The sequence below is a fragment of the Martes martes genome (genome assembly GCF_963455335.1).
Source record: "Martes martes genome assembly, chromosome: X".
Classification (NCBI taxonomy): domain Eukaryota; kingdom Metazoa; phylum Chordata; class Mammalia; order Carnivora; family Mustelidae; genus Martes; species Martes martes.
The window spans coordinates 6,464,263-6,481,732 of NC_137897.1; positions in this window are offsets into that span (position 1 = coordinate 6,464,263).

Sequence of the window (17,470 nt, forward strand, 5' to 3'; positions counted from 1 at the left end):
CCTTGAGGCAGAGAGTCGGACCCAATGGCTGTTCTCTCGGAAAGTTCCATTGGCATAACCGCCGTCACACCCCTAGTCTGAATTAAGGTCCTGACTGTGTTTGCTCATCCAAAGAGAGCCCAGTTACTGATCTGGAATAAAGCAGCCTCAAAGGCGAACTGATGCCCACTAGGGTCTATAACGCAGCCACTGGGCTTACAGCGCCTCGGTCAAGCAAGGCGCTGGGGCAAGTAAATCAGGATTTGTTTCTACGCCCCCTGCCAGCCCGACTCGGCGGGGATCCCGGCCCTGAGTTCACCATCCCGCTCACGGAACTAAGTGTCCACGTGTCCCGCACGCCGCCTGGGTTCTCTCTCCAAGCCTTTCATCGCTCGATGAAATTACTACAGTATTCGTGACCAGAGGGTGGAAAGTCGCAGTGTTTGCGGTAATTTCCAGAACGTTGTCATCCCCACAACGGTGATAAGGCCCAAATGCGTGTTCTTTTTCAGCCTATTGTCTCGGATTCCCTTGAAAACCAGGCAGAGCAGCGTAGTTAAAGACTCAAATCCCTAACGTCGCAAGCGAAGAGAAACCATTTCCTTAAACAGAAAAAGTTCAAGACAAGTGAATCCCTTTTCTTCATGTTTTCCCCCCTTGGAGGCTGCACCCTTATAAATGGCTTGGCCAGATGCCCTTTAAATTAATAGCACACGGAGAGATGTCTCTTCTGTGGAAGAAAATTTCATCACCATCCAATGCGACTTAGAGTTCCCATTTTTTTCTGCAGTATGCATAACTGGATTTCCGAAGAGTCGGTTTTGGAGGTGCAGGGTGCGGTCACACGGGGGGATGCCCCTAGCGTGCCTTGGGGTCCCGGGCTGCCCAGCCCACGTGGAGGGGCGGGTGGGGATGCGAGCTGGCCGCCCCATCACTCGTGGGCTCCCCGGGGCTGAGACCTCCAGTCAGTTCCGGATGGACGCTTTTTACTTCATGTTTAAGCTGCTTTGGTCTCATTTCTAGGCGTCCACTTGTACTTGTCTCTTCCAGGCAATCTTTGAGGTAAACACCTGGTGTTTTATTTGAAGAGCTAGAACCAGAGGCCCTCCCCACCCCCATCCGCGTCTGCGTTTGGGCTTTGCAGCTGGGAAGCATGTTTGCTCACGTGGCGTTTTTTACCATCCAGGAAATCCTCCGGGGAAATTTGGGGGACATGTGGTACCTTTGAAGTACCACAAGCAATTTTCTCTTTCCTACTTTCCTCCGTGTTTTGTTACATTATTTTAATTGATGTATTTTGTCTGATGTATTATATTAGGAGCGCTTGAAGGATGCTATGTTTAGCATACAATGTCTCTTATGATTCCATTTCTTCGCCGAAACCCAACCTCTCCGTTTTGACTCGGCTCGCTACTCCTGGCGCCGGGTTACAAGATGCAAAACAACGCTTTGCATGTCCTGCGGGGGGAAAAAAAAAAACGCAGACACCCCATCTCTCACGTCCCTGCCCCAGAGCTGGAAATTCATCACCCAAATTTGTTTTAAGTTTAAAAACTCTAGTATTTATGGTCCATATTGTCTCCCTTTATGAGTTCTGCATGTCTAGTTAAGCCTTTGATGATAGAAATTTCTACCTACATTAGTACACAAATGCAGCATGTGGGTAGAAACACTTACTATTTCATGAGGGAAGGGCACCCCAGCGCTGATAAAACGGACCTGACTGTCATGTCATTTAAGCCCAAGAAAGGTAGAGACAAATACCAATCCTGCTAACCTGCGTTTTTACATTGGTTTAAATTCTATTTAATTGTAATTCCTTGAAGAAATGTCCAGGAGTAACCAGGATTTTTTTTTTTTTGCAAGTGATACATCACTTCCTTGTTCCTTTAATACTTTAATACTTCAATTATGTTTAAACGAAACTAGTAACATGCATTCTCCATAAAAGCTTCAAATAATGAATTTCTGATGGTCTTCTCTCTGCTCAGGTGATCAGGGAGCCTCTGATCTTTGAAGCGCAAGAGGCCAATCAATCAGCCAATTTATGTTCGATTTTATCTCAAGCTTGTTGGAGTTACTCATCCAACCCAGATTAGGGTGAGAGAGAGGCAGGGAATTGTTGAAATTGGAACAAATAATTCTCATATATATTTTTCTCGTGATGAATGGGGTTCACAGTTTGTGCAATAGGTTGCCATGAAGTGTAGTTTGGACCGCACAGCATAGAAGGTTCTGGAATCCGTGAGATGAATGGAAGTGCGTAGTTTTATGTTTACCGGGCTGAAAAATGGCCACTTCCCAGCTGGTGTTCTAACAATAGGTGTGTCTGACTCCGTCTTTTAAATATATACATTTAAGGGAAATACTAGTCCTATGAGAAAACATAAAAGTTGATTTACCATAGAAATCCTCTGCTATATTATTTGCTGTAAAACCTAAGTCCACTCAGGATCCAATGAGTCATTTGGCCCCTTCTTTAGGATTTGCTGGAATCAAGTAGACCCTTCTCGGCAGCCCAGAATTACTCATCTCTTGGGCCCCACTGGTCCTCTCAGTTCTCCAGCTCACTGCGGCCCCGGTCTGCCCTTCTGTTGTCAAGAAACAGAACCATTTTGGGGCGCCTCAGTGGTGCTGTGGGTTAAGCGTCTGACTCTTGATAGATTTTAGCTCAGGTTATGATCTCAGGGTTGTGAGGTTGAGCCCCGCGTCCCGGGCTTGCCATCTGTAAACACCAACGGCCAAAGCTATTGGTTGTAGGTTGAGGCGGGTGTCCAGGAGGTCCCACAAGAGCAGAAGAAGGAACTCACCGGTCAGGGTCCCTGGTGGGAGGAAGGAAGCTGATGTGGTATGATTCGTGCTGACCCCTGAGCTGTGTTTCTGTGAGAAGCCCCTTTTCTTCCTTTGCCCTCTACCGGCGCGTTAACCCTACCCAGTCCACTACGGCGGAGGATCAGAGTTCCTGCATTTCCAAGCAGGCCAGTGATGTTTTATCAATGAGTTTGTTGTTGACCAAAACTATTGAAAGGGTAAAGTGTTCTTGTTCCGTTAAAGAGATACAAGTCTATTCTTGATTTTGCCAAAGGCAGTTCAATTTTTCAATGACTTTAAAACACGGTTCTTAAATAACTGAAAAGAGCTTAACTTTTTAAAAAATAACTTCCAGCAGGCTCCTACAACCAGCATATTAGTCAAAATGGGGCTGAATTCGTCTATATCCTACTTCCAGGGGAATCTGAAGTCTAGAAAGGCTCATTTCTGCAGGGGTGTGATGGAGAAAATACAGGGAATAATTGGTTCCATTCATTTTCAAATTCCTTATAAAACCATGAGGAATTAATTCATATTCAAAGGAAACTGAACAAAGCCCAGAGAAAGCCATTGTGTTTTCATAGATTTGGGGGGTGGGTAACTCTTAGCAGTGATGAGTAGAGTTTTTCACAGCAAGTTCATTCATGAAAATTTCTCGTATCACCTGGCAATCCCCGAGCCTGGAGGACGATCAGTGTCTCAGGAGTCTCGCATTTTGTCTTGTGAATGCAGCCCACACTAATGTGTATATGCATGTGATGTTCAAGTACATTTACCTCTGTGAGTCTCGATCCTGGTTGTGTATCACTGTCACTTCCGGGAATGGCTGAGTCGGATGGGATTCTCCAGGCTGCGGTAACATATAGTCCCCAGATCTCATGGCTTATTAAGCAAAGACTTGGTTCCCGTTCACAATATGTATTCATGGGGACTCACCCACTTGTGTTCACTGTGACACCAAGGTGACAGAGTAACATCTAGCTGGATCACTGCTGGTTGTCACGACAGAGAGAAAAGAGAGAGCCTGGCAAACCCTGCCAGCTTGGGCCTGCCACTCATGCTCAAGTTCATGGGCCAGGGTGCGAGTCATGGGGTGAGTCACAATAGAGCTTTGTGACTCTCTCACAGAGACATTTCAGGGATGCAGATGCCTTTTGACTTCAGATCTATTTTAGGATGGGGCCTGGGCAACTGCATTTTTAAAAAAGATTTTATTTATTTGACAGAGAGAAAGATCACAAGTAGGCAGAGAGGCAGGAAGAGAGAGAGGGGGGAAGCAGGCTCCCTGCTGAGAAGAGAGCCCGACGCGGGGCTCGATCCCAGGACCCTGAGATCATGACCTGAGCTGAATGAAGAGGCTTACCCCACTGAGCCACCCAGGTGCCCCTGGGCAACTGCATTTTTAACAGATCTCTAGCAAGTGTGATGAAGAAACAAGGTTAAGAGACACTGACTTGCATGAGGAAAATCTGTTACACCACTGCAGGGAGGAGTACCCGTCCTTGCATTTGTTATCTAAGAAATCAGATTAACGCATGCTTTATCTTAAAATAATTAGGAGAAGGGGGGGGTTAGAGGCTTTTTGTTTGTTTGTTTGGTTGGTTTTGGTTTTTTTTGGTGGGGGACAGAGGGAGAGGGAGAGAGAATATTACGAAGGGTCCATACTAAGCTTGGAGCCCGATGTGGGGCTCAATCTCCCAACCCCGCAGTCACGACCTGAGCTGAAATCAAGAGTCAGGTGCTTAACCGACTGAGCCATGCAAGCATTCCTGTAAGTTTGTTGTTTTTTTTAAGTTTCAAAAATCCTTTTCCAATAAGACAATCTTAATATGGAAATATAAAATAGTCTCAAAGTTGATGTTTGTTTAGCCGAACGTGGTGATTTATTTGAACAGAAGAGCACCCTGTGCATATAAAGGACAGAACACGCACAGGTGATGGAGGAGATAGGCGCAAAATAATTGATCAGTAAAAAAAATTTTTTTTAAAGGTTTTATTTATTTATTTGACAGAGAGAGAGAAATCACAAGTAGGCAGAGAGGCAGGCAGAGAGAGGGGGGGAAGCAGGCTCCCCGCTGAGCAGAGAGCCCGATGCGGGGCTCGATCCCAGGACCCTGAGATCATGACCTGAGCCGAAGACAGAGGCTTAACCCACCGAGCCACCCAGGTGCCCCTGATCAGTAAAAAATTTAATCCAAAGGGGCACGGCCTCCCCCTCGGAGTGCTTGGGCTTGGAGTTGACGTTACAGCGGTGTTTGCACTACCTGTGTAGGTGAACTAAATCACATGTTTGTGGATCCTGGAGTGTTGAGTATTGTGGGCTAACAGTACATAGAGTAATTCCGTTTGGATATTCACTGCAAGTACGTGATCACGTGAGCCCACCAGTACTGTGGAAAGAACACCGGCTCAAATTAGCAATGTGCTTTCTCAGTTCCTAAATACACGCAACACTTGATTGTGCTGTCCCTTCTGGCATTCTTCTCTTTCATTCTGTATGTTAGATATTTTCATACACTGTATAGGGCATCATGGTGGGCTCCCCAGCATCCAGTCTACCTAACTCCACTGGGAAGAAGCTAGGCAGTTCGCAACATGGACTGCACTCCAAGTTTCATCACAGGCTCTGATTAGACCAAACCAATCCCAAACCCCTGGCTTCAGCCATTAGATTAGGTAACTCGTGTCTAAGCCCATCAGATGGTGGTAATTCCTGAGTACAGAGATTGATTCTGGAATCGGCCCCGTCAGACTGAAGCTGGAATTTTGTGATGATCGAGAAAGATGATGTGTCGAGTTCTGGTGTCAAGGTGCTGTCAGTGTGTCTGGAGCGTGTTTGCCCGCCTGCTCTGGGCTTGGCTATCAGAGTCAATCAGAACCTTCTCTCGAAACCTCATCAGCCTCTGAAACACTGGCCTCCTGCTTGTAGTTCCAAAGCAGGCAGGAGGGTGCTGTGTTAGCTCTCTCCTGCTCGTTGCGCGCTCATGGAGTGACTTGCCAGGGTGTGCTGAGGTTTGAGGAGGTGTGAGGGGCAGGTCTCATCCTTAAATCGCCAGCACCAGCCTATTTTTGGACCCACAGCTTTTCTTGGAAGAGGAGGAGGGTGGGAAAGAAGATGAGAAAGGCCCTCAGAGATATTAACTCTGGTCCCTTAGTCTAATAACACCCCAGCCAATGCCTAGAGAGATGAATTCTCTCCCTCCAAGAGAGTAGAGAGCTGAGGAACTCTAGAGCTTCTGCTCATATTGGTTCCTTAGCTACTCCTATGCGGGGATGCCGTGTACTGAGAGCACTCCGGCCCAGGGCCCCATCGTCCCTCATCTGAACTACAGCAGTGGCCTCCTGACTGCTCTCTATGTCTACTGTATTGCCTCAATCCATTTTCCTGCAGGAGTCGGCGGGAGCCTGATACATAGGCATTAACCACATTCCCTTGAATGTTTTTACGTGAGGTCAGCATCTTAACCACTATGGCTAACCTATGTAGCCTATCCTGGCCCAATTCACCAGTCAACATTCCTTTTTTCCTCTGGGACAAGTTAGGTCCCCTGAGTTCAAACACCCAAACACCCAGGCAATGTTATCCTTCTCTGTGTACTATTTCTTTTTTTTTTTTTTTAAGATTTTATTTATTTATTTGACAGACAGAGATCACAAGTAGGCAGAGAGGCAGGCAGAGAGAGTGAGAGGGAAGTAGGCTCCCTGCTGAGCAGAGAGCCCGATGCGGGACTCGATCCCAGGACCCTGAGATCATGACCTGAGCAGAAGGCAGCAGCTTAAACCACTGAGCCACCCAGGCGCCCCTCTGTGTACTATTTCTAATTTTTGTCCCTGTCTGTCCATTTTTGGTGAAGTCAGTCATTTTCAAATAATCACTTAGTTCTCCAAGTCCCAAGTGATTGATATGGTCAGAAATAGCCTTATCTTTATCAGATATCTCAGCCTGCTGAATCTTATTTTTATGGTTAAGATCATTGGTACCCAGATAGCTCTTGGAGAGTAAACAAAAATCAGGGTCTCATGTAAGAGAATGCGTCTGTGATCTTTTAAAAACCCATATAAGATTTCCATACGCAGGGGGCACCTGGGTGGCTCCACGGGTTAAAGCCTCTGTCTTCGGCTCAGGTCATGATCCCAGGGTCCTGGGATCGAGCCCCACGTCGGGCTCTCTGCTCAGCGGGGAGCCTGCTTCCTCCTCTCTCTCTGCCTACTTGTGATCTCTATCTGTCAAATAAATAAATAAAATCGTAAAAAAAAAAAGATTTCCATGTGCAACAACTCTAGTCTCCATTTGAGGTCTTCGTGAAACTTAGTGACTCATCGCTTCTCTCTGGGTTTTTCTATAGGTGCTTTCATGGATCAGAAGAAAAGAAAAATGTGGCTCACACAGGCAAGCAGAAATAACATGAATGATGGGCGGACTGGAAGGACAAAGCAGTGGGAAGAAGGAAGCAGGGATGTTCTAGCCGGACTGAGCCACTGACAGAAGTGTGAGGTCATCAGAAGTCTCCCTGACCCAGGCCCTGGGGGGCAGTCAGCTGCAGGAGAGAAGGGCATAGCGGCCCAGGGAGACATCCGGCCTCTTGCGGGAAACGGAAGGCCTTCTGCTGCCCAGGCAACCGCGAGCCGGCCCTCTTGGGAAGCAGCGCTTTCAGGAGTTTCTGGAAGGCCTGGAGGTGTGGGAGGAGCCTGGAGGGGCAGGATTGGAGCTCTTGCTTCCACCTTGGCTTGCTTGGAAGGACATCGGTTAGGAGAGCCGACACTGGGGATCAGTGAGACATCATTTGCAGAAAGACTCAGCTTTTTGGGCCTTTTTTTGTTATCGTTTTACCATTTGTATTTCTTCCTGTGTGATATGAGTTTTTGAGTTAAACGTTGGAAGCCTTCATTTCCAAGCAATTTAAAAGTTACCTTCTTTGGGAAGGTCTCTGGACTTTGCGTCTTTATTCCTAGCAGAGTTCTTGGCATGTAATAGGTGCCTATGAAGCCTCGAACAAAAGAAAGCCCTTTGTTGTCTGTGAACATCTTATCGGGAATTAATTCAGTCCCTTTGATCATATCTCATAACCAGACGGGAGCTGTGCAACTGAGGGGTTTCACAGAGGAATCCTTTACATAAAACACACCAGATGGGGGGGTAGGTCCTTAAAATGAAGAGACAGAGCAGAGTTGCACACCCACCCTCTAGAACCTAGCAGTTGTCACAGATTTTAAACAATAATTGCAAAGACAAGCTTGGTATTCATGACTTAGCATTCTCATTTTGTCCATTAGCCTCCAGAGAACCAAGACATGTTGGAATTTCTAAGTGTGTTGAAGTGCAAATTTACTTTTAAAAAAGATTTTATTTATTTGACAGAGAGAGAGAGAGAGACAGCAAGAGAGGAAACATAGCAGAGGGAGTGGGAGAGGGAGAAGCGGGCTTCCCACTGAGCAGGGAGCCTGATGCGGGGCTCGATCCCAGGACCCTGGGATCATGACCTGAGCCAAAGGCAGACACTTAACTGAGCCACCCAGGCGCCCCGTAGTGCAAATTTAAACCAAACTTCAAATAAGTCTGGAGCATGTGAACAGACCCAGAAGCTTTGCTTCTCTCATAACAAATGTGGTAACTCTTATCATGTGATAAAATATTTCGTGTCTTCCAATGGCCCCTCACACCATGAGTCAGTGTGCAAATTGGAGCAACCTTTCAAGAGGACAGCTTGGCACAGGTGTTACGAGCTTTAAAAATGCTCTTATCACTTGAACAAGTGATTGCTCATGTAGGAACTCAGGCAAGGAAACGAAGTTGTACGTATGTAAAGGTCTTTCAACAAAGAGTGTCATGGAAGCACTGGAAATTGGGAAGAGACCAATCCAAAGGAAATGGGCTAGGAAATTCGTTAAGTTGGTTAAATAAGTGATGCACCTTCATCAGCGTAACGCCAGCTAGTCGTATGAACAAATGCCTTTTCAAGACTATGTAATGATGTGGGGTACTTTTCATGATTCTGTTAGCGATGATGTAGCTTATAAAATGGGGTATGTAATCCATTTCAAGTTTTGCATAAATATTGGGGGGCACAACATATGCATAGATAAGTGGTGATTGGTGCCTCCCTCTTGGTGACAGGAAAGTGTTTCATTTTTATTTTTGGTACTCTTGTATATCCCACAACTTTGGTTTTTTTTTTTTTTAAAACAATAACCTGAGTTGATTAGGCCGTTAGAAAAAAATTCTTTCAAAAACTCAACTTTGCCTCTTTACTTTAGGTTACAAGATTCACCAATTAGAGCAGTCACCTGCCATTCTCAAAGTCATGGGATAAGGTATAGAATTCCTTGGAGCATTGTTTACAGCCCCAACAACTCAATGACATTATAAAATGTTTGTACATAGAGCTACTGCTGTTTGTGCGATTTGGGGGGAAAATGAAAATAGATCAACAAAGAAGAAAATGCCCCAGAAAGCTATACCAAAACATAGGCTTTAAAAAGACCTTTTCTTCAAACTCAGACACACAAGCTGGTCTCTTCTTTTTTTTAAGATTTTATTTATTTATTTGACAGAGAGATACATGGTGAGAGAGGGAACACAAGCAGAGAGAGTACAAACTATGCAAAGCAAGTCAAAAGGTTTACAAGCATTTCTCTTTAGTTTAGTGCACGTGAAGAAATTTGGAACAGAAACCAAAGGTGTGGCTTCCAAAGGAAAGCCCCCTGGTGTTGCAGCTATGAACACTGTATTTATGTGATTGTTGTCTAATCTTCTCCAAGAACCAAACAGCAAAGTGTTTATTGTGTCCTGTCTCTGACTAATACACAAACTCTTTTCTCTTCTTCTTTTGCTGGTGTGATTATGGGCAAACTCTACAACTAGTGACAATTTCCCCCCACCTCTGACCATTACGAGCATCTGAAAGCATCCTCATGAGGGCTATCAGAGTCCAGTCGGTTTCCTCCAGAAGTCAACGCTGAGCCAAGAGTTTGAGCACAAGTAATTTATTTGGGAAGTGGTGCCAGGACACTGGTGGGGGAGAAGGGGAAGTGAGACAGAGGATCACTGAATGTAGGGTTGGATATCACACAGATGGTCACTGTGGGCAACTGTGGCTTAATTCTGCCGGGCACTCCAAAAATCTGGATAAAACACGTACCTCAGAGTTATCCTGCCTGAAGGACGAGGGAGCTGAGGTATTGATACGCCAACTGCCATCGGTTGTTGGTTGAAACAGCTCCCAGGGGATGGAAATTCCCCAGCTCCTCCCAGATACTCCTGCTGTCCCAGTAGTATTGCTCTCTCTGGCAGCCAGAGAATGTTCCCAGACAAAAGGCAATGCAGGTGTGGCAGTGGGGAGCCGGCTGGTACGTGCTGAAGCGATCTGAGGGGATGTGACTGGGGGGCTGACAGTGTCCATGACAGATTCGTTTGCCAGATTAGTATTTGGATCCAAAATGTATTTTTTCCTGCTGCTCTGTGAAGCTAGGAAGCATACCCAGAAAACTTGGGGGCTATTTAAAGGTGGTAAGATGATATGCTCATGCTCGAGAATAACTTGTTCTCTGGAAACTTTGGGCAGAGGCATATCCTAGGACCAATCAATTGTCTCCTAGTTTAGAGAAAGTGCCTCACGTGTGTGCCTGGAGGAAGGACAGAAGTTCTCTTGTAGGCATTTCTGGTAAAGGGGGAAAATGGAAATAGCCCATATGTCCTTCAACAGAAAAAGCCGAATGCAAAAAGGCTATTGAATGGTGGACCCAGAATAGCACATCTATAACGTTTAAAACATGACAAATAGGGGTGCCTGGGTGGCTCAGTGGGTTAAAGCCTCTGCCTTCGGCTCAGGTCATGATCCCGGGGTCCTGGGATCGAGCCCCGCATCGGGCTCTCTGCTCGGCAGGGAGTCTGCTTCCCTTCCTCTCTTTCTCTCCCTGCCTCTCTGCCTACTTGTGATCCCTATCAAATAAATAAATAAAATCTTTTAAAAAAACATGACAAATAGGATTATATATTGTTTATGAATCCTCATGCATGCTATGAAGGCGTCAAGCATGCACTGGAATGATAAACACCAAATTCTGAAAGCCAGTTAGCTCTCGGGAGGGAGGGAAGCCAGTGGGAGGAGGAGGAGGGACACGGGAGTCTTGAACCACATCCAAAATTATGCTTTTTATTTTTTTATTTTTTAATTTTAAAAACGATTTTATTTATTTGAAAAAGAGAGTACAGGTAGGAGAGGGGCAGAGGGAGAGGGAGAAGCAGGCTCCCTGGTGAGCAGGGCTCGATCCCTGGACCCCAGGATCATGACCTGAGCCGTAGGCGGACGCTTAACCAACTGAGCCACCCAAGCACCCTCCAAATTACGCTTTTTAAAGAACAATTATCATAGAAAAAAAAGTGAAAACAAAAGATGACATTTTTTTGTGTCATTCGTAGTTTTGCCCTTTTCTGGAAACAGGATTGTGCGTTCGAGGGATGGAATTGGGACCCCCCCCCCCGCGCCCGCACAGTGGAATTTCAGTTTGAACGGGGCACCTTGCAGCTTCCGTTTTGAATTTTCTAGTTCTACTTCCCAGTTCCAGAGCCGTGTGAGCTGTGTGATCGTACTCACTTAAGCGATGTATTATTTCCTTTCCTTTCCCGGGGTTTTGGCCCCAGAAAGGGAGGTGCCAGCGCGATGCCGGGAAGTCCTACGCGCTACGGTGTGGCTAAGTCCAAGCTGTGGGTCTGAGACACGAAACAAAACCCCAGCCACATCTCAGGATCGATCCCTTGCCGGGCTCTGAGAGAGAGAAAGAGAATTGAGGCTTTGATTCTGGGCTTTTGTACATCTGAGCGTGCATTACATGCCTGTCAAAGCCCAGCCGTCTGTGACATTCCAAATTTCTGGGTGAAAAAGCAATAAAACGAAGAGTCACCCGGTGAGGCCGGGAGGCACACGGCACAGAAGGGCAGTGACTCAGCATAAGCTCGCCCCGTCTCTGTTGGACAACCTGGTTTCCAGATTTCTCCACACTCTGTCTCTGCTCGCAGTGAGAACAGCCTTAGGCAAAAGGGAGAAGAAAGCGAAGTTTGTGTTGGGCACCCCCTCTTCAGCACTTCCGTGTGAGGCCAGCCGGAAGCTGGCAAACCCTTTTACGGGTAGAGAAGACATTCGCACGGCTCAGAACGCAGAAAGTCCCGAAGGGTTTGCAATGGTGAGTCTCCTTACCTTCCTTCTCCAGGCATCACGTCCCCCAGCCTGGAGGCAGCCAACACTGGCAGAATATTTGATGCGCCATTCCAATCATATTTTAGGGCTATCCAAACAAACATGTGAATACAGTTTAAAAAAAACAAACCCAAATGCACACAGTTCCACACCTCGTGCTTTCCACGGATCACGTAGCTTGGCTATTGCATCATACCGGTATAGTAAAATGCTTTCCTTTGTAAGAATAATGCAATGATATTCTATCATATGGGTGTACCATAATTTATTGAAACAGTTCCCTTTTAATAGTCATACAAGTTCTTTAAAATATTTGGCTATTACAAGTCATACTGCCGTGAGGAAGCGCCCCATACACTAGTAGTTATAGAATAAATTTCTGAAAGTAGAATTCTTCGACCAAAAGGTGTATGCATTCATCATTTATTTTTTATTTTATTGTTTGTTGAGATTTTATTTATTCATCTGACATAGAGCGCGCAAAAAGCAGGGGGGAGAAGCAGAGGGAGAAGCAGGCTCCCCACTGAGCAGGGAGTCCAATGCGGGACTTGATCCCAGGAGCCCGGGATCATGACCTGAGCCAGAGGCAGATGCTTAACCACTGAGCCACCCAGGCGCCCCTATGTATATTCGTAATTATGACCGAAATGGCAACATTGCTCCCCCTAAAAGTGGTAGTAGCTCACACTCCTGCCAGCAACGTGTGGGAGCGCTTATTTCTTCAAATGCATTTAACTGACCCTTCTCTTCCTGCCTTTTCACCCGTTAAAAGTCATTCTTGACCCGGAACGTTTGCTTTTTAGGTATTAGAAACTCAAAACAGTCCCGTTAGTATAACACATCCAGTCCTGGAGGAAATTATGACCAGCTTTTTACTGTAATGCTGAGGAGCCGGGAAAGGGAAGGAAAATTATAAAGGCAGCAGGGTGACAACAATAATGACACAAGGGGAGTGAAGACCAGGGACGCGAGGAGGGGCTGGGCGGAAGCTTCGGAGGCGCCTGGGGCCCAAACCCGCGGTTCCTGCGGGCTGTTCTGACTCGGTGACCGCCTTCCGCTTGCAGATCTCTAGGACGCCTGTTGAGGGTGTGGCAAGTTCATCATGCGTCTGTTTGTTTACCCAAGACATTTTCTGGCTATTTTCTCTTGTTTCATTTTCCATTTCAACTTTTGCTCTTCTATTAGAAAATACCGGCATTTTTATTGAGGTGGTTTTATATTTCGGACTGAGTCCGGGGCGACTTGACATCCTTTGTTCGACGATGCTTCGACATTTATTATGCACCTACTGGGTGTCTGCCGAGTTCTGGCTGCAGAGATAGAATGGTGAAAGAAACGGAACAAAAAATAGTGCCCCAGGGGACATTACCTTTTAGGAGGGGAAAGAGGCAATAAACAAGAGGAATGACATAAAATGGATAGTATGCTGGGGCGCCTGGGTGGCTCAGGTCATGATCTGGGATTGAGCCCCGCATCAGGCTCTCTGCTCAGCAGGGAGCCTGCTTCCCCCCTCTCTCTGCCCCTCTCCTGCCTGTACTCTCTTTCTGTCTCTCTGTCAAATAAATAAATAAAATCTTTTTAAAAAATGGATAGTATGCTAACATTAGATGGTGACAGGTGCTAAGTCGGCTAAAGCCCTGATGGGTTGTTGGCCGAATGGGAAAAGTGTGTTGTAATTTTAGGAAAAGCGGCCAGAGATGGTGTCCGTGTGAAGACGCATTGGAGAAAACGTGAGGGTTGAAGAAGCCAGCCAGCGGATATTTGGGAAGAGCGTTCCTGGCTGAGGGAACAGCCAGCACAAAGGCCAGAAGCTCTAGCATCTCTGTAGAGTTCCAGGAAAAACAAGGAGCATACCGAGTGAGGACAAGCACATCGAGATGATGCCACGAGAGAGGGGCCCGTGGCATGCAGGGACTGAGAGCCATTCCAAGGACTCTGGGGCTCACACAGAACCCTAGCTACAGAGGAATCTGGAAAGGGTTTCAGCTTTCCAGCCTCTGCGTTACGGAGAACCATGCTGGAAGTCAAACAAGCGAGTGTTGGAGAGACCGTTTCCAGTGCCTGCCCTGAAACCTAGCCCAGTGTGTGCGGTGCTCACCGGGTGGGGGTGTTTAAAATAAAACAGCCATTTAAGTCCAATTTAGTAATTGTCAGATAGAAATAGCCCACATAAGAAATGCAAGGTGGCTGGGAAAATCATCTGCATTTTATGCAAATCACCATGTGTGACCAGGGGCAAGCAATGACATCGGAGTTGGGGAAAGGTGAGGACATCGGGAAGGGAGAGGAGTCCGTTCATCAGATCAGGGCCAGGGCCTCTAGCGGCCGATCTGACTACAGACGAGAATGCCTCAAATTGATCTTTCTTCAACGCGGATGGATGCTCGTAGGAGCTCTTCGTCACCGTTGTGGCTATCCAGCATCGCTTGCAAAGCCTTTCTCTGCTTGGGGGAAATACACAGGTTACGAGTTCTCGGTCACTGACCAATTGTCCCAGTTTGCCTGGGACCCAGGGGTTTCCCAGGAATTGGGAAAACCAGGAAAATCCGGGCCACGTTGGGAATAGTAGGTCACCCTAGGTTTTCTCTCTCAGACGTAGAATCCGAGCTAAAACCCACAGGCTCTTCTGGGGCCAGGATGGAGCGTGCAACCAAGACTCTGCCGCCGCTTAGAATTTAAAAAGCCACCCAAGCCCGAGGGTCAGAGCTGAGCTAGGAAGGAAACGGGCTTGCAGTGAGTTTCCATTGTGCTGGCGGGGACGACAGGCTGCCTTTCAGGGCGGGCGGAGCAGTGGCTGCAAACTGTTGTTCCTGACGCAGAAGAGCCAGAGGATAGATGCGCTATCATTTGCAATCGAGCGGAAGTCCTTGGCATTGGGGGCCCGGGGGTGGCAACAGTACAGTGGCAGTGGCGTCTCCCCCAACCCCAATCCCGCTAACGTGCAGCATGGTTTTGGCATTTTTCCTGGAAGCTACGCCTTGGGTTTGTTTCTCCAGCCCTTCCACGATTCCGGAGCTACTGAATATCTTTCAATAAACCCTTTCCTGCTTAAACTCACCAGAGAATGGATTCCAGCATTTGCCAGACAGAATCCTGACTAATAAAATAAAACTCGAGTACTTCATATGTGAGATGATGGATCCCGCTCCTTTTAAAGTGTATACCTTGTTCATGACAAAGGGGTTTTTTTGGTAGATATTTGGAGAGAGAGGCGAGACAAACCACCTAAGGGAGATTCTGCTATAATTTCCGACTCTGAATATATATTTATCACATTTTGGGCACTGTAGTACTGATTACTCATTCTCCTTTTGTTCTCTTTTTGGCTTTTTCATACCTGTGTGCTCCAATGGGTTTGCCAAGCAAATAGGTGTATGCTGTTCCTACACAGGGTGAAAAAAACGTGGTGAATATGTGAGAAGTGTGTTTATTGCTTTTGCTCTATTTTTTCCCTACCTTTCACGTATCCAGCTCTTTGCACAATATCATTTGAAAAGTTTTTTTGGAGGAGACTGCATTTTCCTAAATTGCCAACGAAATCTTGCATTTTTTAAAAAACAAGCTTTTAATTTTAGAATAGTTTCCGATTTACGGCAAAGTTGCAAAGATAGAGTTTCCGCTGGCCCTTCACCCAGCTTCCCCTAATGTTGACCTCTTTTTTTTTTTTTTAAGATTTTATTTATTTATTTGTCACAGAGAGATATCACAAGTAAGCAGAGAGGCAGGCAGAGAGAGAGGGGGAAGCAGGCTCCCTGCCGAGCAGAGAGTCCGATGCGGGGCTCGATCCCAGGACCCCGAGATCATGACCTGAGCCGAAGGCAGAGGCTTTAACCCACTGAGTCACCCAGGCGCCCCTAATGTTAACCTCTTATGTAATCATGGCATTGCTCTTAATTTCCCACTACACCTACATCACAAAGAAATGTCGGACCTTAAATATCACAGACTATATCAGTACCTTGAGAGCAGCCCTTCGTAAGAAAACAGAGGGCATTTGGATTTTCACGATGCCTTTTTAAATTCTTCTCTCTCTGTCTTGCTATGTATTTTGACGTGGAAGTCTCTGCTGCCGGAGGCCTATGCTCCATGTAGACCTCATTCTGGACTTGCCCAGTTTCTTGTTAGCACCAGTGTCCTTGAATGGTGAGTGAAGATCATAGCTAGAACCCGGGGAGCGACCCAAGGATACAGTTTGTGGGGGGTAGCCCGTTAGGAAGTAAGCTCGGCATTCAACACCTAGTTTACACAGATTGGGGAAAAGAGAACGGGCGACAAAAGGGAGATGTTCAATCTGCCGGCACGTACAGTACTTCATACAGCTGAGCTCCTCCAACACTATTGTGCACACGAGAGGTTTTTGGTCAGATGCGGATTTGGATTCAGCAGCATTGCTGGGTGGGGGCGGAGATTCTGCATTTCTCACAAGCTCCCAGTGATGCTCATGCTGCTGTCCACGGACCACACTTTGAGTAACAAGGCCGTGAAGATTGTGTTTCATTGGTCAGGATGCAACTCTGTAGATGGCGTGAAAGGAGCCATGCTTGTCGCTGATGGGGCTAACCTCAACACCAGAATCAAATGGATTCAGAGTGACGTTGTTTTTCTTGTAATGTGGATTTGCATCATGGGCTTATATAATTCTCTTCACGTACGGATGGCCTCTGAAAAGAGTGAAATATTATTTAAAAAAGTAATAGATTTGGTTGACTGATTATGAGCATTTAAGTTCAGACGCTAAGTTCCTGGAGAAGACGTAAATGAAGATTTATGAAGACTCAAGACCATGGGACGTGAAAGATTTTGGAAGTTTCTATGTGTTTGTTGAAAATATCCTCCACTGTCACACGCCACGTTAAGGATGAAACATGAGACGGAATGTATTATTTTATATTAGGACCCAATCTGACGTTTCATAAAAGACTTTCATGCAGTTTGACAATACTTGGTGACTATTTATTTAAGGAATTCCAAGACCCTGTGACAGTAGAGTTGATAGGGAAAAAAGTGTATTTGTGGAGTTGTTTGTAAGTCAAATCAGTTATCAGTGTGATCAAAAGAATTGATCTTGCTGTTATTTTTGGATTTCAAAGTTAGATTGAACGTTCAACTAAGAATAGCTCATGAGATCTGAAATAGAAACTACTACCCATGATACAAAATGTGATTTAAATTTAGGAATAAAAGAACAATTTTATGCCAGAGCCACTATAAATATTTTTGGGTTTATGTGCAATTTATTCTAAAGGACCAAATTTAAAAACCATATGCAGCATTTCTATTTTCTGTGAGCTATTAACTACCAAACCACGGAACCTGGAATCTATGTTGAAAAACAAGTCAAATGCCACAAAACACTCTGAAGGTTACAGTTTGTCAAAATTCATACCTGCAGAGTCCCTCTCCTACCTGGGAGAAGGAGAGCATTTTCCATCAACTCGTGGACCAGAAAGTTCAGAGAGCTGAGAGGGGAATGTGTGTCTTCGGGT